Below are 20,144 nucleotides of genomic sequence, written 5' to 3' on the forward strand. Positions count from 1 at the left end.
CAAAGAATTTCTCTTTCTTTCGTGTGAGCTGCTGACCGTTTCTCAGGTTCAATTCTGTGATCAGTTACAATTTTTATCAGTATACGATTAAATTTGTCACTTAATGGTGTAATTACTTGTGTTGAGAGCTTGTAACGCTTCATTTACATTCCTGTTTTACAAGAAGCTTACGGCTCAATAGCTATCTGTATACTTAATACAAAACGAACCTTACATCTAGAAAGTCACTTACAGTTACAATAATTCTGGAATATACTGAAGCAATCTAGTATGTAGAATTGGTGGAACATTTGGAACTGTTGTGTACGTAAGATTTTTCTGTTTAAGTTTAAATATGCAGTGAAAAATAAGTCAAATTAGAGAAATAAACGTGTGTGAGATTCTAGAAAACTTGGTGTTTGTGCAGACGCTAACCTTGATGGGTGGCCTGGGGTGAGCTAAATAGAAGAAATTGAGAGGAAGGGAAATTTTGTGGAAATTTGTTCACTTCCCAGAGCAGGCATTGGTCGGCGCTGGGAAGCGACGCATAATTAACGCAACTTCCGCTGCAATTGGCATAAGTGATTTTGCTGGAGGGGAAATCGAGGCGAAGAGCGGAGTGACAGAAGTCTCAGTAGAGGTCTTCCGTTCCCAACTTGCCTAGAGTGCGGACGTGGCATTCTTGACTCTGCTTGCCTGAGAAAGAGTGAGCATCTCTGCAGTTTAGGACTTAGCAAATGGAACGATTGAGCATGGAGATAGGAAGTTTAGGTTCAGCTATGTACTGAGCAAGATAGCTAGGAGTGAATAGACGAGTGCAGCCTTGCAGCACCACGAGGTCGGTCGACGTCCACACAACGTCGCTGCTCCGCCACGCTGTGTTCAGTGATATCGCACCCACTGCGGCCACTGATTAATTTGTTGGATCACGCCAGCAAAGTTTCCACGAGGGTTTCATGGGCCATGTACTGTAGAATTCTTCTCGCACTTCGCATTACGTCTGGGTCAGTCGATAGGAATTACTTTTGAGTTATCGAGCTTTACTCCACGCAAAGGCAATTTATTACCACTGCCTCGTAGGAGAGTCATGTAATGTGATGATTGAAGGTCGTGAGTTAAAATAAATTTGTGAAAATCGACTGCATCTGTTTTGAATCAAGTAGTTGGAATCCCAAGTCACTTTCTTAATTAATTTTATGTTTAACATTTGCATCTGGTGTTCAATAGCTGCATATAACATCAATGTGCACCCATTTTTAATTAAAAGTGATCAATTATGAATCAATTAATGTCAACACTAACACCACAGTTCAATCAGGAGTCACAGGGCCTTATTACATTCTTTGCGTTATCCGATATTGCAGCAGTTTTGCACTCTCTGTTGATCTGTTAGTCACACGCCAAAACCAGATAAGTGACAGATGGGGTGTTACAAGTTAATTAATGTTGAAGGTAAATGAGATGAAAATTAATATTATGAGACCAGCGTGGTCGTGCGGTAGCGTTCTCGCTTCCCACGCCCGGGTTCCCGGGTTCGATTCCCGGCGGGGTCAGGGATTTTCTCTGCCTCGTGATGGCTGGGTGTTGTGTGCTGTCCTTAGGTTAGTTAGGTTTAAGTAGTTCGAAGTTCTAGGGGACTGATGACCATAGATGTTAAGTCCCATAGTGCTCAGAGCCATTTGAACCATATGAGACCAGACGTAGGTCAACAGTTAAATGAGAGAGCGTTTAAGATTGAAGAAAGTTTCTGATGTTGCTGCTACAATGGAGGTCATGTAGCTGTCAATGGTGCAAACTATGGTCATGAATATGAGCCAGATCCTATGATTCATTGCAACCATGGTCACTTCAACTATGAAAATTTAAATTGTGAGGCTATTACCGGCTTTGGCTACAGTCATTTCTCGTAGGTTAGAAAGTTTCAGGTCTTCAGAAATACACAAACAGTATTCATCGTCATTTTTGCTTGCAGCAATTTAGCATTACACTTTTTCTGATTTTTGCCTGCCGGACTTAATATTTATTTTTGTATCTTTGTTTGTAAGGCGGATCAGTCAAGCATATGTGCATATTAACTAGGAATTATGAATCTTATGAGCTGTTTTGACACTTGCTCTTGCCTGCATACTGCTCAATGGTGGCACTTCTATAATATAAAAATCCAGTCGTAGCGGTTTTAGCAATTTCTCACGATTATTTGAGAATATGTAATTGAAAAATTAATTTCTTACAATTTTACAGTCCTCCTACGGTAATTTTATCTCCCTTATGAACTTCCTTCACATTTTTATCCATTTAAACTTTCTTGGAGTTGTAAAGGTGGTTTAGAGTGCTTACATCATTTTTTAGTAGAGTTGGAATATGGTAGTAGCGTTAGGAATGGTCCTGGTAAGAATGAAAAACAGTTCTCTTATCCTGATCTGAGACCACAGAGGAGTTGCAATTACGATGATGGACAGTATAATTTACGTCACAATCGGTATGGAAATGCTAGATGAAGGAATTGGGATGAAGTGCACAATTGCACTGAGAGTAAGTACTTCAGAAGAGTCAAACACGGTTGGAATGATGGATGCTTTGGTTATAGTCCACACAGCAGACAGAATCAAAGAGATGGTTGCTGGGAGGATAGAGATTCAAGTCCACTAACTGTAGATATCCAATAGGTGATCCATGCAACAATGCATATGCCCAGAGCCTGCAGAGAGCCTGCAGAGACAAGGTCGATGAGTGCTGCCAGGAGATGGTTCAGGTCAAAATGACAAACAATATCTGTGAATAAGTGAATTTGCTGAATTTTGCCGATACCAGGAAGTTTTTGCTTATTGAGAAACAGGAATATGTAAATTCGTTGGTGACCCCAGTTATGAGATAGATGTTAATGTGATTACTGTGTCTTCTATATTTTATGGATACAGGTAGCCAGGTGTTTGCGATGAGTGAGAATATATAGGTTGATGGTTTTTTTCTTCCTTTACGGTGGGCTGAGGTGAAAGGGGGGAGTTGTTACAAAATGAGGACAAGTGAAAAGAGTAGTTGGGATTAAATTTCTTTGTCAAGCTAATAGGTTTTCTGCGAATTTTGTGACTGTGCCAAGATTGGCTATTGAGGCATTTTTAGGGGTTGATATTTGATGATGCACCATGCATTGATGGGTTTGGTTTGTGGTGAAGTGACTGAAGCATAATTAGTGTAAACGGAAGCTGAGTTACGATAATGTGTGGTTAGAGAGAAGAATTCAAATCACTGTCTTAAATTTCTCAGCAGATTTGGATTATTTTCTGAGTCTACGCCTGTTGTGCAGAAAGGTAGTGCTTGTGAAATTCTGTTACTAGATTTCTCAATGGAGTTCATGTAACTTACAAGAAGTATAGAACCAGGATATCCGTGTTGGGAAAGCAGATGAGGTAGTGAAAGGAAATTTTTTTGTTCCACTGGAAAGTTATTCTATGGTGTTATCAGAGATTCGAAATAAAATCAATGGTTCCTTTCTTTCCTTTCTCTCAAGGTCTAGCAGCACAAGAGACCTTTTGGTCTGGCCATATCTCATATTGTTGATTTACATAGAGAGAGTGGGAGTTGAATTTGAGAAAATGTGTGACTGAGGCTGTTGTATCTTTGTATAATGATCTGTTGTTGGTGATTCCTAAGAAAGGAGATGGTATTTAATCGGTGTTGGATTCTAGGCAAATAAATGCAGTTATTGTACAAGAAAGTTGTAGACTATTGATATTAGATGAGATTTTGCAGAAATTTCGTGGTAGTAGCTGTGTCTTCAATTGACTTAAGAGTAACCCCTTCAGATTTAATGGCAGTTCAGCTGCATCTGTCAGAGCAGACGTTTCAACAGATTCAGGAAAGAGATTAAATATCAAAGTTGGTGATGTGTTAATCACTGAAGTCTGTTTGGATAACAAAATGAGATTTAGGATAGATTACCAGGTCTATTCAAACAGCATGGTGTCACTGTGAAACTGGAAAAGTCAGTGATTGGTAGGAGCTATATGAAATTTCCTGGACACATTATGATTGAATGAGAAATTCTACCTCATCCGGTTAAAACTGAGGCAATCTGAGGCTTCCTTGTTTCCAAAACGAAGAAGCAGGATTGTGCAGTCTTGGAATTAATTAACACCTTCAAAAGATTAACGAATTTTAATATTTTGGCTATGCTATTAATGTGTACATTGATGGGTCAGAAAATGTATTGGGATTGGGATTCACAAGAACAGGCACAATTCACAGTTTATAAACAGTTTCTTTTGAAGGCTTCCCCCCTTCGCATCTTACTTTGCAGAGAGATCTTTGCCTAAGTTAGGACAGGTCAGACATTTCTTGGTGCTGACTCTTCCAAGACATCGAAGTTGATGAAATTATGAAACTTCATACTGTAGCTGGGTGCTCATTAACTGTGAATGCAACTATTCACTCACTGAGTTTCACGCTCTGGAAGTTGTGAGGGGATATGTGATATTCAAATGTTATTTTTTTTGGTTTGTGACCAGATCACTGAGTGTTAGAAATGTAGATGAATCCATAGTTAACTCATATTCGCTTAGCTTTTATTTATGTGTGTTAAACGTCACAACTGTTGTAGGTGTCAGGATGGGTTAAATTGCGTGGTTTGGCATCCAGGATTGATCCTGTTCAATGTGGCATATAATATGAAGAAGAGAGTTGCCTAAAAATGAAGATTTTACTCTCCTCTCCTATTCTATAGGGTAAATTTTGTCTGTCATCTGCTATGACCGTGGAGGGATGCGTGCATAGTGGTGGAGAACATTTCACCTCAATAGAAGGAGCAGGTGGACCGATCTGTAGAGAAGGAGGGCGGATAGACAAGAGAGGAATCCGTTGCTGCGCTCACTGTCTCACAGGGCAACCCGCACGCTCCATATGACCAATATCTGCTCTCCAGCTGCTTGGTTTCGAACTTTCTGAATGCGTTACTTGCTCAGCAGACACGTGGATAGCGTCCTAGCTCAGCGGAATCGAGTGGGGTATCAATATCCTGTGCTGCAGAGCTGCTTATATAACCTACATCACGTCTTTGAGGAACAGTTGTAGTCACAAGAAGGATGTTAAGGAGAAACGGAGAGATGAAGACAGCGTTGCAGTTAGAAGGTTTTACTTGATTAATGGTAATATTGTGTTTAGAAAAAGAAGTTGAGCTCATTCACATTGGATGGTTTGTATTCCTTAAAAATTATTGTCCAAACTGATTTGGCATACTCATTTGCATTAGCCCACTTTGGAGCTAGGGGGCAAGGAAATACTTTCACAATCTATGTGGGACATGCTATTTTTTGCACATGATGGAATTTATCAGTAAGAGCTTGGCTGCATGCAAAACTTGTCAGAAATCGAAACCACACATAGTGTCCCATAATGCACTTTTATTTCTTATTATTTTATTGTTATTGTCAGAGCTTACTGCAGTTAATATGTTTGTCCCTCTTCTTATAACTGGTTTGCATCATTCCTATATTTCTAATCCTTTTGTGCTGGTTCCAAGTTTGTATCACTCACTCACGGAGGAGAAATATTAGTGTGTTTTATTAGCATTTCTGAACTGTTTTCTATATAAAATATAAATTTGTACATGTTGATAAAGTGATCCCGTATAATGGTCCACAATTCAGAACAGTGCACTTTGCGCAATAAAGCACAAAAACAATCTAAATTTCGTTGTGCCAGCCATGTGCTTGCGGCATGAAAGTGCTGTAAAAAAGGTAAAGAAATTATAGACATTGGTGGCACAAATCTTGGGACACATGGATACATTACTGAACTGTCAAAAGACTCTACATCCTTACCGCCAGTTTTAATAATATAAACTAGGTTTTATCAGCTAAGATGTGGGAGAATTTACCGCTACCAGCTTCCTATAGGTTGATTTGTTGAAGTAGTACAATTAGCGTAAGAAAACATCAGAAAGGTCGCTCAGAGACGAAAGAAAAATGACAAAAGGAAAAAGTAAATAAACTTGTTCAAAGTAAGTGAGAAAGTGTTAATAAAGCTTTGTAAATGATCGAGCACTTGGCACTCAAACGTATGAAAGTATTTTCCAGTACACTTTGGAGTGTATAGGGGGAAACAGATGATATATGCAAATGTAGTTAAAGTCGAGACTCTCAAGAAACACGTCACACATTAAGAAATTGCAGAGTAAAAAACAATGCACTGGTTGTAATTTCCTGGAACATAGGAGAGTTGCGGGATCATTACAATGATAAATTTTTTTATTGATTTTCATTTATAGGTGAGATACTGTTGACCAGAGATGATTAATTTAATGTTGAAAAGGAGATCTGCGAAATTCTGTATGGATCTAATCTGTTTTTTAATGTTTCATATTATTTGACAGTAAAACGAATTCGTAGAGATAAGAGGTATCCAACGAATTAGGAGAGAGGGCTGTAGATGGTGTTCGAATGAGCTAGAAGTACTTAAGTTAGTTATTAATGTAGTTGTGAAATAAAAAAGTTTAAAATATGAGAGTGTCAGAAAGTGCAAAATGGCTTAGCAGGAATGGCTGGACGAAAAACGTATAAGGATTTAGAAGCATATTTCAATGGGGGAAAGATAGCTAGTGCCTACAGAAAAATTAAAAGGCCTTTGGGGAAAAGAGTAGCAGCTGTATGAATATTTAGAGCTCAGATGGAAAACCAGTTTTTAAGCAAAGAAGGGAAAGCTAAAATGTGAGTGTAAACAAAGGATATGAATCTGAAGACAGTGTTATAGAAGCAGAAGTGGACGTAGATGAAGATGAGATAGGACATATAATACGCTAATAGGATTTGACAGAATTCTGAAATCGCAGTCGAAACAAAGCCCCTGGGGTAGACCATATTCCGTCGGAAATGGTGACAGCCTTTGGAGAGCCACAAGGCGTGTAAGATGCATGAGACAGTCGAAATAACCTCCGACTTGAAGAATAATGTAGTAATTCCAATGACAAAGAAACCAATTTCTGACAAGAGTGAAAATTACCGAACTATTAGCTTAATAAGTCATGGTTGAACTCATTACAGAAAAATAGAAAAACCGGTGGAATCCGACCTCGGGGAAGATTAGTTTGGAATACAGAGAAACGAACAGGCGAGGTAACACTGACGCCTACGGCTTATCTTAGAAGATGGGTTAAAGCATGACACTATTTATTTATTTAGCGTATGGATAACATGAACAGCGACTAGCAATTGTAGATTAACCTACGTTAATGGCATTTGTAGACTTAGAGAAATCTTCTGACAGTGGTGACTGGAATATTCTCTTTGAAATTCTGAGGGTAATTGGAGTAAAATACAGGGAGAAAAAGGCGTTTTACAACTTATACAGAAACAAGACGACAGTTATACGAGACGGGAGGCATGGAAGGGAAACAGCGGTTGAGAAGAGACTGAAACAGGATTGTAGCCTATGCCCGATGTTACTCAATCTATACATTGAAAGAAACCAAAGAAAAATATGAGTAGGAGTTAAGGTTCAGGGAGAAGAAATAAAAACTGTAAGGTTTTCCTGTGAGACTGTGATTCTGTCAGAGACAGCTAAGGAGCTGGAAGTGTAGTTGAACAGAATGGGTCGTGTCCTGAAAGGAAACTATAAGATGAACAACAACAAAATCAAAACAAGGATAATGGAATGTAGTCGAATGAAATCAGGGGATACTAAGAGAATAAGATTAAGAAATGAGACGCTTAAAGCATTAGTGAATTTTGCTATTTGAGCAGAAAAATAATTGATGATGGCCGAAGCTAAGAGAACATAAAATATAAACAGAAAATGACAAGAAAATCAGTTCTGATGAAGAAAAATTTGCTCACATGGAATACAGATGTAAGTGTTGGGAAGTCCTTCCTGAAGATATTGGTATGGATTATTTCCATGTACGAAATTGAAACGTGGACAATAAACAGTTTAGAAAAAAGCGAATAGAAGCTTTCGAAATGTGGTGTTACAAAGAATGTTGACGATTAGTTGGATCGACCACGTAAGTAATGATGGGGTACTGAATAGAACTGGGGAGACAAGAAATTTGTCGCACAACTTGACCAAATGAACGGATCGGTTGATAGGACACGCCCTGAGACATTAAGGAATCACCAATTTAGTACTGGAGGGAAGCGTGGGGGTAAAAATCATAGAGGGAGACCAAGAGATGAATACAGTAAGCGGCTTTAGAAGGATGTAGGCTGCAGTAGTTATTCAGAAATTAAGATGCTCGAAGAGGATAGAGTATAGTGGACAGCTGCATAAAACCAGTCTTCGGACTGAAGAGCACAACAACAACAACAACAACAACAGTGAAATACAAGTTCTATTTAATTTATACTTTATGTAGCAGTTATGAGGCATGTGTAGCTATTGAAGGTATAATTAACCAATCCATGTAAGCATGACTAGTCGTATATTGCTTCTGTGTAATGTGGTACTTTTGTACCAAACATAAATCCCATTTATTTTATTTTTATTTAATCTGAGTATTATCTTAAGGTATCATATAATTAGGTTACTAGTTGTTTATTCCTACGGAATCAAAAAAATTCCTGAAAGCTGTAAAGGTATAAAATATTACTATTTGTATATAATGTAGGACTTCCAACTTAGCAGAAAATATACGTAAATGATGCACATTTATTTATGGTGACATGCCATGAGAGACTATCATACTAATTTTCGTTGTACGTTTTCATCAATCAATGTGAGGAGTGGATGACATGATTGAGGTTGAGACAATACCACACAATGCATTAGCTGATTGATCAGATGTTGGCTAAGGCCACAGATGACCGATATTATTGGAGAGCAAAGAGAACAAAGGGTTTAAAAAGCAGAATCGAGGTCATAACATACCAAGCACTCTTTTACCCAGATCAGGTGCTCCCTGTATCATTGGAATGAACCGTGGAGGATGAGGTCTTGGATCCCTCAAGTAGAGTTGCAGTACCTGGAGCATGTCGGGAACTGTTACACATACAGTGACGTTCATATCTGGTACTCAACACCCAGTAAAATAACCACCACGATTACAAAATCATTTTGCTGTGGTGTGTAGAATGGAGGAATCCAATGCTCTGCGACTCTGTTTGACGGCAATTATGAGACCCTGTTGTTATGGAACTCTTTCAGACGCGTTAATTATTATTATTATTGTATTTAAGCTAGTTTAACATTTAGTAACCTTACCGCACGGACATAAGAGTATCATGTATGTCTATTCTATGAACTGACTCTTCCACATATTGCACAAAATTCGAGCAGACGATACACGGAATATGTGCACATTACCTACTAAAATAAACAGTAGCAAGCCGATACTAATAGGCACCATAGCTCTTCATGTTCTTGAGAGTAAATTAATGATTTTTAGTTCAGATCCCTTTCCAGAGACGACTTAAGTTACCTTCTCTCATATGAACGTCGTTATACTCTTCAGGCAGATGGTAGATTTCTAACTTCAGTGTTTTTTGTATGAGCTTCTTCATTTAATTTTTGATGAATTCTACAATTTATTGGGTGGACAGAGTTTCGTCATATCGTAGAAGATGTGAAATTTCACCAGTTGATTCTATTTCACAGTTGTTGCAGTTTCTAGGTCCAAATCAAGTACTGAATTCATTCAGCAAGCAAATGTTGACCATACGGTAAACAAAGGGATCAGAGCACAGTGTCAAGATAAGCCTGCTCAAATCGAAACCAATGTGATCAGTAATGACGTGAGTACCTGCTGAATGGCTAGATGATTTACACAAAACAATGCACTCCATACACAATTATTTTTCATCTTGATTACTGAAGTTCTTTGTGGAGACGGATGGTAGCATATGTTCATGAAGTTAACGTCAACGGTTAGAAATATTAACCTATGTTTCTGTTTGAAAAGCAGTTCTGTAAGTAAGGCGTGTGAAAAAATTCTATGAGGTTTTGTCGGTCATGAAATAGATATCGTCCCGTGTTAGCTCATACACAACAGTCGTTCAATAAGTAATTAAACCAATTTTTTCTCACGGCAGGATGGTTCTATTTATGATTCAAATACATCATATAGTTCACCAATTCCTTGGATACAAAATAATATTTCGTAACGTAAGCTCAATTTCCTTCTACGCCTTATGTCACCTTAGAGCGCGAGCACGTACGCTGAAAAGGCAAAACATTATGGCCACTGCCCATCGCGACGTTGGATGGCGCTTGGTGGGTTGCTGGCTGATTATTACTACGCAGAGCCTGTGAACGACAATCTGGAAAACGCTAAGCTGGTCGAATGTTCACATGCCACTGTTGTGAGCACCTACGGAAAGAGGTAGAAACACATAAACTACCACTAGTCGCTAAATGGTTGGACGTCCACGATTCTTCACAGAAGGCCATCAGGATCAACGGCGGCTCGGAACGTACAGCACGCCACTAACGCAGGTTAGTGGGAGCAGTATCACGCTATGGGAGACATTCTCCTGCTCTTGTATGGGACCTGTGGTAGTAATCGAAGACACTCTGACAGCTGCGAGTCAGATGCATCCTTTACGCTTGTTGTCTTCCGTGACGGCGACGTTATCTTTTAGACGTGTAATTTTCCGTGTCTTTGAGCCAGAACAGTGCTATAGTGGTTTGAGGAGCATATAGCGAACTCACGTTGGTGTTTCGGCGACCAAATTTGCCCGATGTAAATCATGTGGAAATCGTCTGGGTCCCTATCAAGCGCCATCATGGCAAATGCAAGTCAGCGGACCATTATTTACGCGAATGACATGACCTGTCCGTAGAAATCTACTCCACATACCTCCACAAACCTACCAACAAACCGTCAGATCCCTGATACGCAAAATCAGTGATTTACTTCGTTCCAAAGTCGGGCAAACAGTATGTGAGGTAGGTGGTCATAATGTTTTGGCCCATCAGTGCAGTTACAATCAGCCATCTCGCAAAGCAATAAAAAAAAACCACGGTCATGACTAGAAGCTTGTTGTTTCGTCGGCCCATAACATATGTAAAATAGACTGTGGTCGCAGACTGACAATTTTGTGGATATAATTTGTTGCCAAACGACGCAGTTGTACATTATTTGATTTGACTGTATATAAAATCAGTCTCAAATAGCCGGCCGGTGTGGCCGTGCGGTTCTAGGCGTTTCAGTCTGGAGCAGCGTGACCGCTACGGTCCCAGGTTCAAATCCTGCCTCGGGCATGGATGTGTGTGATGTCCTTGGGTTAGTAAGGTTTAAGTAGTTCTAAGTTCTAGGGGACTGATGACCACAGATGTTAAGTCCCATAGTGCTCAGAGCCCAGCCAGTATCAAATCAATGAAACAAAACAAGTAACGATAGAAATTGACAGGTGTGTCTCCTAAGTTCATGTAGTGAAACAGACGTTAAATTACAAATTTGGTCTTTTAATTTATTTAGTGTAGATAGTATTCATGTTTCAATTCTGTATATGACTTTGTTCATAAGATCTATTTCTTGATGATAAATGATCAACAGTGGAGATAAAATGAAATCAGAAGATCCAGCTTTCAGGGAGAACGTACATGTAAGCGACTAAAATTATGGAAAAAATTTTGTTGAATCTTCATTTACTAAATAATACTAAGTGTAAGAATGATAATAGTTGACAAGAGTTTGCAGATGATCATGGCTCTTTCTTGTTCTGTTTTTCCTCGTATTATTTATTCCTGTGGCGTTTTATTCCAGTTTTATGAATCAACAAGCCGGCTATATTTATGTAGTACATCCAGAAAGCTGTGGAATAGCATCATTGCCACTGATTTTGTATTGTTTGGTTTATTGAGTTTGTTTACAAGTGGTTGCTAAGGAGTTAGGTATACGAAAATTGTATGTGAATCTATTATTACAATCTTTAGCATGCATCGTTCTGGTAAAGCTTAATTACTACAGTTTAATAATTTTGGCAGACAACGAACTCTGCGGAGGCTAGCATTTGAGCTATGTCATGCTCGATATCCATGAATATCAATAACAACAGAACTGCTGCAGCTAACACTATTGCTACTTAGTTTGAAAACAAGAGCAAACAGAGAAGACAAGCAAAGAAAAGACGGCTCGAGGATGAAAAGGAGTGTGCATGTGGTTTGCACTAGTTCACCCACAGAAGGTAAGGCCTTATACAAAGGCTGTCTTTGAGCCGATTTCTCGTAACTTACATTTTGGAAAATGTATATATCTTTTCCTTATACACTGAAGTTAGAACACTGAAATTTGGCATCCAACGAGTCAGTACTACAGTGAAATATTCTGTAGAGGTAATTTTCATCTGTTATGTATATAAGAGAAAAGCCCTACAATTTGGTGAATTTTTTCCACAGATATTTGGAGAGCTATAAAATTCCAGTAAAAGAAGATACGAAAATTTTATTCAACAGATATTTGTGATAACAATATATGAAATTTTGTACAAAAATGCTTTAATTTCGTACTGACAGATTATTCAAAAACGGAACATTTGTACTCAACGCGCTAAAAAAATTCAATCTTTTATAATTAAAAACGTGTAACGCAGACAACATTTCTTCCAAACTGTGCCAAATAAATTTAGATTGTCTTGAGAACTTTGCAATTTACAAGGTTTTTTCAGAGTACTGCAATTTCTCATTGTCTCTCCTTAAGCCATAACGCATGTTAGGATACATTTGATACTTTCTCTCCACTTGGAATCTACAAAGCTCTTCTGGAATTCCTTGCATGCAAAATAAATACACGCCTTCGTTGTGTGTTCAATAATAGTAGCTAGTTAACTGGAAAAAAATGCATGAGATGAGAACGAAGGAAGGAAAGGGTTGAAACATGGTGCTGTCACCCGGCTGTTCCATTTAAAGAATGAGGCCGTTTTCCGTGCCGTGTGTTCATAAAGCGGCCGTCCGTCTGGGTGGATTAAGGGTTCCGCGACTCACTGCGAACTGCAGATTACAGTACCCAGGCTCGTAAATCACGCACCACGCCAATCATGAGGCACATGATTAGACGTTTTACGATTTCCTTTGTTACATTCTCGAAATGGGTTGTGGTTTCCCTTTCATTTTTCTGTCTGCCTTTTGTTTTATCCTTCTTTAGTTTCTTTATGCGTTCTGCCAGCAACGTATTTTACATCCGACTTTTAACGTCACGGCAGTTTTTAGTTTGATCTGAGACTACGTGACAGGTTTCATGTTGCCTGCTTCGAAGGAAATTGGGTACCGAATTGTATGTCGTAAGAATGTCACATTAGCTTTGCAGGACATCTTCATTGTGATACATTGTCCAAATATTCATTCGTTAAATAGATCATGGGATCAATGCAAATATTTGGGATTTTTATAGATTTACGTAAGGACAGTATATGGAATAAGTGTAGTCGTTGGGATAACGGTATCTGTGGGAATGAAAACCTCCTTAAAAATGAACCTAACGGCGTCAAATAATGATCACGAATTTATGATCATTCTCGTATTTACAATTCCACGCACTTACATTTTTTAAGAAAGTTCTTTGCAGAGCATTACAATATCTCGGTGTAAACGATATTTGACGTAAGAATGTTATCTGCGCGTACAATTTGTTTTTCAATTTATTTAAGTGATACAGAGGTGTTAGCTGATTCCGTTACCCTTTAAAACGCCACATAGAATTGTCCGTAAGTAAAGACCGGGTTCTGTAAATACGTCCTGCTCTTTGAAGCGTTTATTTCTGCCACTTGTTCATACTGACAGAGAAACTGTTTTAATAGGTAACCTCTCTTCTTGTCAGTTGTAGTAGGAGTAGATAAATCTCAGTTCAAGGCGACAATGACAGACATGTTCGTTGTTTCGGAAGTATATTCGTTTACAAAAGTATGCCTGTACGACGAGCAGAGATAATGAACGCGGTTATTATCTATGACAACGCTGTATTCACATTATGCAGTTAATAATCAATTTAAAACAAATAAAATGGTATTTCTAATAACATACTACGAAAATTATTCTCTTATTCGTGATTAATAAGTTACCTTCGTAAAACGTAGGTATGAAGCTGGGTATCCATGCAATTTGCTTGAGAGAATTAAAAGTTTTCGTTACATTACAATTTTTCACAAATAGTAAGTTATGGATCGAAATCGGTTCGGAATGTCAGAAGCCGGTTATGAATATTTCTAACGGTACCACTTTCATCCCACCATTATTGGTATATGATAACAAAAAGAGATGTTAACTTGAGAAGTAATATATACGATAAACATTTAGTTTCTTGTACAATACACACTAATGGTTGGAGGAATGTGCTGTATGCTACTTATGTTTGTGGGATTTTTAGGACGTACCTCCAAGATTAAAAACTGGATTTATATCTGGCATTTCGGAATGTAAATGTAAGCCTGACGAAATTTTGAAAGACATATTTTTTCTCTTATCTTTTGCCAATAAAGGTAACAGGAAGTAATGGTACGTTTATAGGAGCATATAAAATCCATCACAAAATTATTAAAAACCGCGAAACACAAGTGAAACGCGGAAATGTCAAACGTTCCAAGCGCCAAATCATACATTTTTCAGGCGATCAGAAAAGCAATATTTCTCTTCACATCTTAGATATTCGGGAATCCAGCCGGATGTTCGCCTGAACAAGTCATCAAGAAGCTGCGTCCCAAAGCGCCAGCACCACCTAGACTTTATGGACTCCCCAAGGTTCACAAGGATGGGGTTCCACTGCGACCTATTGTCAGCAATATTGGCGCAGCAACTTACCCTACTGCGAAATACCTGAAGATGATGTTGACACCACATGTGGGTAAATGTGCACATCACATCTGGAACTCAGAGGATTTCCTGCAACGACTGGGCCAGCAACACATCACAGACACAGACATCTTGGTTAGTTTCGATGTGGGGTCTCTCTTCACACAGGTACCACTGAAGGAGTCACTTGAGCTTATTGGAGAGAAGTTCGATGGGGCTCTCCTTGACCTATTCAGGTATGTACTGACCTCGACGTACTTCCTATATGGGGGTCAATTTTCCGAACAAACAGAAGGGGTTGCGATGGGCAGCCCTCTATCACCAGTGGTGGCCAACCTATTTATGGAAAGGTTTGAAGAGAAGGGACTCTCTTCAGCCACATATCAACCCAAGTGCTATTTTAGGTATGTGGATGATACCTTTGTCATCTGGCCCCATGGTAGATAGAAGTTAGATGAGTTCCTGCTACATCTTGCCATCTGAACATTCAGTTCACAATGGAAATGGAGAAGGATGGACTACTTCCGTTCTTGGATGTTCTGGTGAAGAGAAAGGCAGATGGCACATTTGGACACAGTGTCTACCGCAAACCTACGCACACTGACTTATTCCTACAAGCCAGCAGTTGCCACCATCCGACACAGAAGAATGGAGTGCTCAAAACACTGGTCCACAGAGCACAAACTCTGTCAGATCTTGATAGTCTGGCCACAGAAATAGAACACTTACAATCAGTGTTCAGCAGGAATGGGTACTCCTCTAGAGATATCCAGAAAGCACTTCAACCGGCCAACCGGCCAAAGGAGCCAGAAGAAGCACCAGAAGAGGCAAAGAATATGGCATACCTACCATACGCCGGACCTATCTCTGCGAAGATCAGCAGGATTCTCCAGAAATATGACATCAAGAGCATATTTTGCCCACCCACCAAAATTGGGGCTATGCTGGGGCTGCGCAAGCCAGGTATTTACAACATACCATGACAGTGTGGGATGTCATACATAGGCCAGACTACCAGAACTGTGGACAGAAGGTGTAAAGAACACCAGAGACATACCAGACTCAGGCAGGCAACTAAATCAGCCATAGCAAAGCATTGTCTGGAACTTGGCCACTCAATGGATTACAATGACACCAAGATTGTGACACAGACCTCAAGATTTTGGGACAGTGTCATTAAAGAAGCCATTGAGATTAAGGTCACACACAATCTAATCTCCGTGACTCGGGATACCAAATCAGCACTGCCTGGAATCGAGCGCTTGAGCTTGTGAAAACTCAACGCAGGACACTCCGGGATTCCGCAAGAAATAGGAGACCGAGAGAACAGCCGTGAGGCAAGGTGTCGGACATCAGATCTGACACGCCCCAGATCATGAACTCGACTTCAGAAGGCGGCCAGGCCCGGCGCGGACGGCGGAGGGAACACCGGCGACCAGAGAGGGACAATGTAGCCGCGTCTGGCGGGCGCGGACCTCAGACGGAACACACGACGCGGCGCGGACCGATTAGGGAGCGCCCAGCACGGAACAGTAGTGGAAATCATAGTGACAGTCATGAGACAGAGTATCCAACATCTCAGATCGGGTCTGACACACCTCAGATGACAACCACAGCCGCTGAGGACGGCCAAAACGGGCGCCGACGGCAGTCGGAACATCCGCGACTGGAGGGGTCCGTTCAAGCGGAGTCTGGCGGGCGCGGACCACAGATGGAACATTCGACTCAGCGCGGACCGATTAGGGAACGCCCAGCTCCTCCAAGGCAAAAATACTGGACTCGATCGACCCAAGGACCAGTCTCAGGTAGCACCTGAAGAAGACAGCGAGGCACGCTGTTGAAATATCGTGCGAGGACGACACGAACATCCGCCTGGATTCCCGAATATCCAAGATGTCAACAGATCGCCGGGAACGCATGGAGAATTATAATATTTCTCTTATTGCTATTATGACTTCCTTGCACGTTGTGTGGTTCTTTAGTGGATATACGAACGGGAAACCATGATGTTCACGAACGGAGAATTCAGATATCAATTTATTCTACGCCTAAGATCAAATAGTAGCTTGTTGTTTCTGCAGTTTCAGTTGCTAACAGTAGCTTTGAATGGTGAGACATATAGAGACATAAAAGATTTACAAATCTGTCGCTCTTCAGCACAATGTCTGTTCTGAACACCTCGAGCCCTGGCCACTATGGAAGTCTGTAGATGTTATTCAACGGGAAAACACGCAAAATAAGGTCAGTGCACGAATGTTTGAAGTACACTAGCCGTTGGATATCCGAAGAGGAAATGCTTGCGCCTCATTGGGAGCAGCGTAGTCGTTCGTGGCACCCCAGACTGTTGGTCTGGTACACAGGTTGTCTCAGATTGTTTTCTGCGGTATTTTACGCTAATATTGATCTGTTCCAAGATCTCGGTCTTAAACAATACACTACACAAAAATTTTAAACACGGTGACCCAGGGAATAAATATGTGTAGGGTTTCGCAACGAAAGGCAATTGACATAAAAGTTTTCCGGGTACCGTACTGCGTCAACATGTAAAGAACCATACAGGAGAAACCAACGTCTCCGCCTCGCTTATATTTTGTTATTGCTGCGCACTGGGCGTGACGTTAAATGACAAGTTTGAAAGATCGTTGTTATGATACGTCACTCGAAGTGGAAGAAATGGGAACTACAGTTGACACCACATTCCCCGATAACCACCACTCATAACACACATTGCAACAAGCAATAGACATCAGCATTTTCCCGTTAACTCCTCCATGGGAACCTATTCTAGTAGAGTTCCCGCTCCTTCCACCTCAAGTAACCAGTCATAGCGAACCTACAGAATGATCACGTAACGTCATGTACAGCGAGCAGCAGTGAAAAAATACAACTTCACAGCTAAAGCACACCAGTATATCCAGAAAATGGGCACTGAAACCGTGGCAGAAACGTTAGTTTCTCCAGTATAGTTTTTATTTATTTATTTATTTATTTTTACATTGTGACTCTGCACGATACTCAGAAATCTTTCATATCCATAGAGAGTAAAGTTTACACGATTCATAGAAAGGTGACACACACGACTTCCCCCTTAGGTTAACTGACGACACGAGGTAGGAAGGCCAACAGGTTACAAAGTATAAGCGCGGTTGCTGAGATGCCTGCTTGTGAACAGCGGTTCTGTGCCGAAAATGTATGCAGTAGCAGCAGGATAAGACAGTATCTCGTAGATAAAATTAGTTCTTTGTTGTCGTTTCTTTACTGCCACTGAGCTTTGAAGTTCATAGCGTCGTTGGTGGGCGTAGTGAATACACCATCACGGCGTTTCTCTATACGACTACTTCTGGTCTTAAAACGTCAAGCTCTGCCTCGCTCCAGAGATACAGGGTAAGTAAGGCATTCGATGGTGCATCGCAGGGCCGGCGCAAGGCACGTACGAAACGTGCGGCCGCACGGGGCGGCAAATCTGTCACCTTTTTTTTTTTTAGAGGGGATTCGAAACCAAACCTCGGAGGGAGCGGCTTCGAGAACTGTGGCATGACGCCTCGACTACCTGCCGGCCGCCACTGTTGAACATGGGGTGGGAGGAGAACTAATTTCTTCCTTGCCACTGCGACAGCACCGTTGTGTTCACGCTGGAGGAACAGTGAGGGGGAAGCAGTCTGCCGTACAGCCGTAAACGCCAGTATTCTTAAGAGTGGAGCGCTGTCAGACTGTTACGCGCCGTGCGTTTACTCACAACTAATTTTGCAGAATACAACATCTAATTTGGAAATTCGAATGCAAAGTTCGATACTGCGATTACATGTTAAGCCTGAAGCATTTACGCTAAGCCCTTCTGTGGCAGTTTCCGAGTGTTTTATTCTTCCCGCATTATGGAAAAAAATGGTTGAACATTACTACAGTCAAACATGTCCTACACCTACAATGGCTGGAAGTATTCCGAATGGGTAAATACGCTGCTAGTAATTACAGGGGATAAAGACATTGCTAATAAGCCTGGCATAAGTTAGGTTACGACGTATTTTCGAAAATTTTTGCTATCCGTTTCTGAGTGATAGTCGGACGTTTTGGTTTTTGAGTCATGAAACACCTGTCTCCGCCTGCATGAACAATAATTAAACTCTGACCGGCACTTTTGATTGACAATACTACTCGCGCACTATCACTTTGCCAACATTTATTTACTATACAATGCGTGTGAATCCATGTTTCATCTTAGTAAAATACTGGTCTCTTTGATTCTGATGAAAACCTTAGAAAGCATAGTCTTTTAGCAACAATGCCCTCTCGTCTTCACAAAACACAATGGTTCAAATGGCTCTGAGCACTATGTGACGTAACATCTGAGGTCATCACTCCCCTAGAACTTAGAACTACTTAAACCTAACTAACCTAAGGACATCACACACATCCATGCCCGAGGCAGGATTCGAGCCTGCGACTGTAGCGGTCGTTCGGTTCCAGACTGTAGCCCAGAACCGCTCGGCCAAGACGGGCTGCTCACAAAACCAAACGATAATTTTGATACCTTCTATAACGAAAATCCATAGACAGTACATTGCTTCTAAAGGTTTCCTTGCTAGCTTTGAAGCTCATTTCTGTTTGACAAATGTTGTGCAGTTTTCGCAAAGTTCGTATGTCTTTCGATTGTTTGTAATGTCATAGAAATTGCTGCCTGATAATACATTTATCCGTATCATCGGTCACACACTTACTATGAGCTTCTTGCTTCTTCTTGGGCGCTAGTTTAACCGTATCCTCGCTGTACCCCGTCACGTGACCTATTTCCTGGCACTGCCGCGTCACCATTTCGCCTTTCCAGGCAATAGGTATTGTTGCGTTCTCTACAACGTAAACTAAAGAATTCGTTTCGGTAGTTGGCCGAGGGAGTCAAGATTGGTCAGAAGCACCTTCATTGCGTTTCGTAAGATCAGAAGAATTGGTGCGTCCGAATTTCTTGCAACTTGGGATGTAATAGGTAAGTGCTTGTCATATAAACTACAATTAGTATTGCATACGCACGTTACTTATAAGTTAGAATTTTCTATTTTAAGATTGCAGAATAGGAAAAGTTATTTTTCTTATGAAATTGGCAAGTCGACAAATAAGCACGCGTCATCCGAATAGCTAGAATGAAAATAAAGCGAAGAAAAGTGAAGTGATACAGTAATGACTAATTTGTTACCCAATATTCCATAATCAGACACGAAAGAAGTGACACATGGAAATTACGACAGATGACGAGTGTCACATCTTTGAAATGAACAACCGCAGTGCTGTGAGTTAATACAGTACTGGGCATTAAAATTGCTACACCACGAAGACGACTTGCAACAGACGCGAAATTTAACCGACAGGAAGCAGATGCTATGATATGCAAATGATAAGCTTTCCAGAGAATTCACACAAGGTTGGCGCTGGTGCCAACACCTAGAACGTGCTGTCATTAGGGAAGT

The sequence above is a fragment of the Schistocerca americana genome, chromosome 4 (genome assembly GCF_021461395.2).
Source record: "Schistocerca americana isolate TAMUIC-IGC-003095 chromosome 4, iqSchAmer2.1, whole genome shotgun sequence".
Lineage (NCBI taxonomy): Eukaryota > Metazoa > Arthropoda > Insecta > Orthoptera > Acrididae > Schistocerca > Schistocerca americana.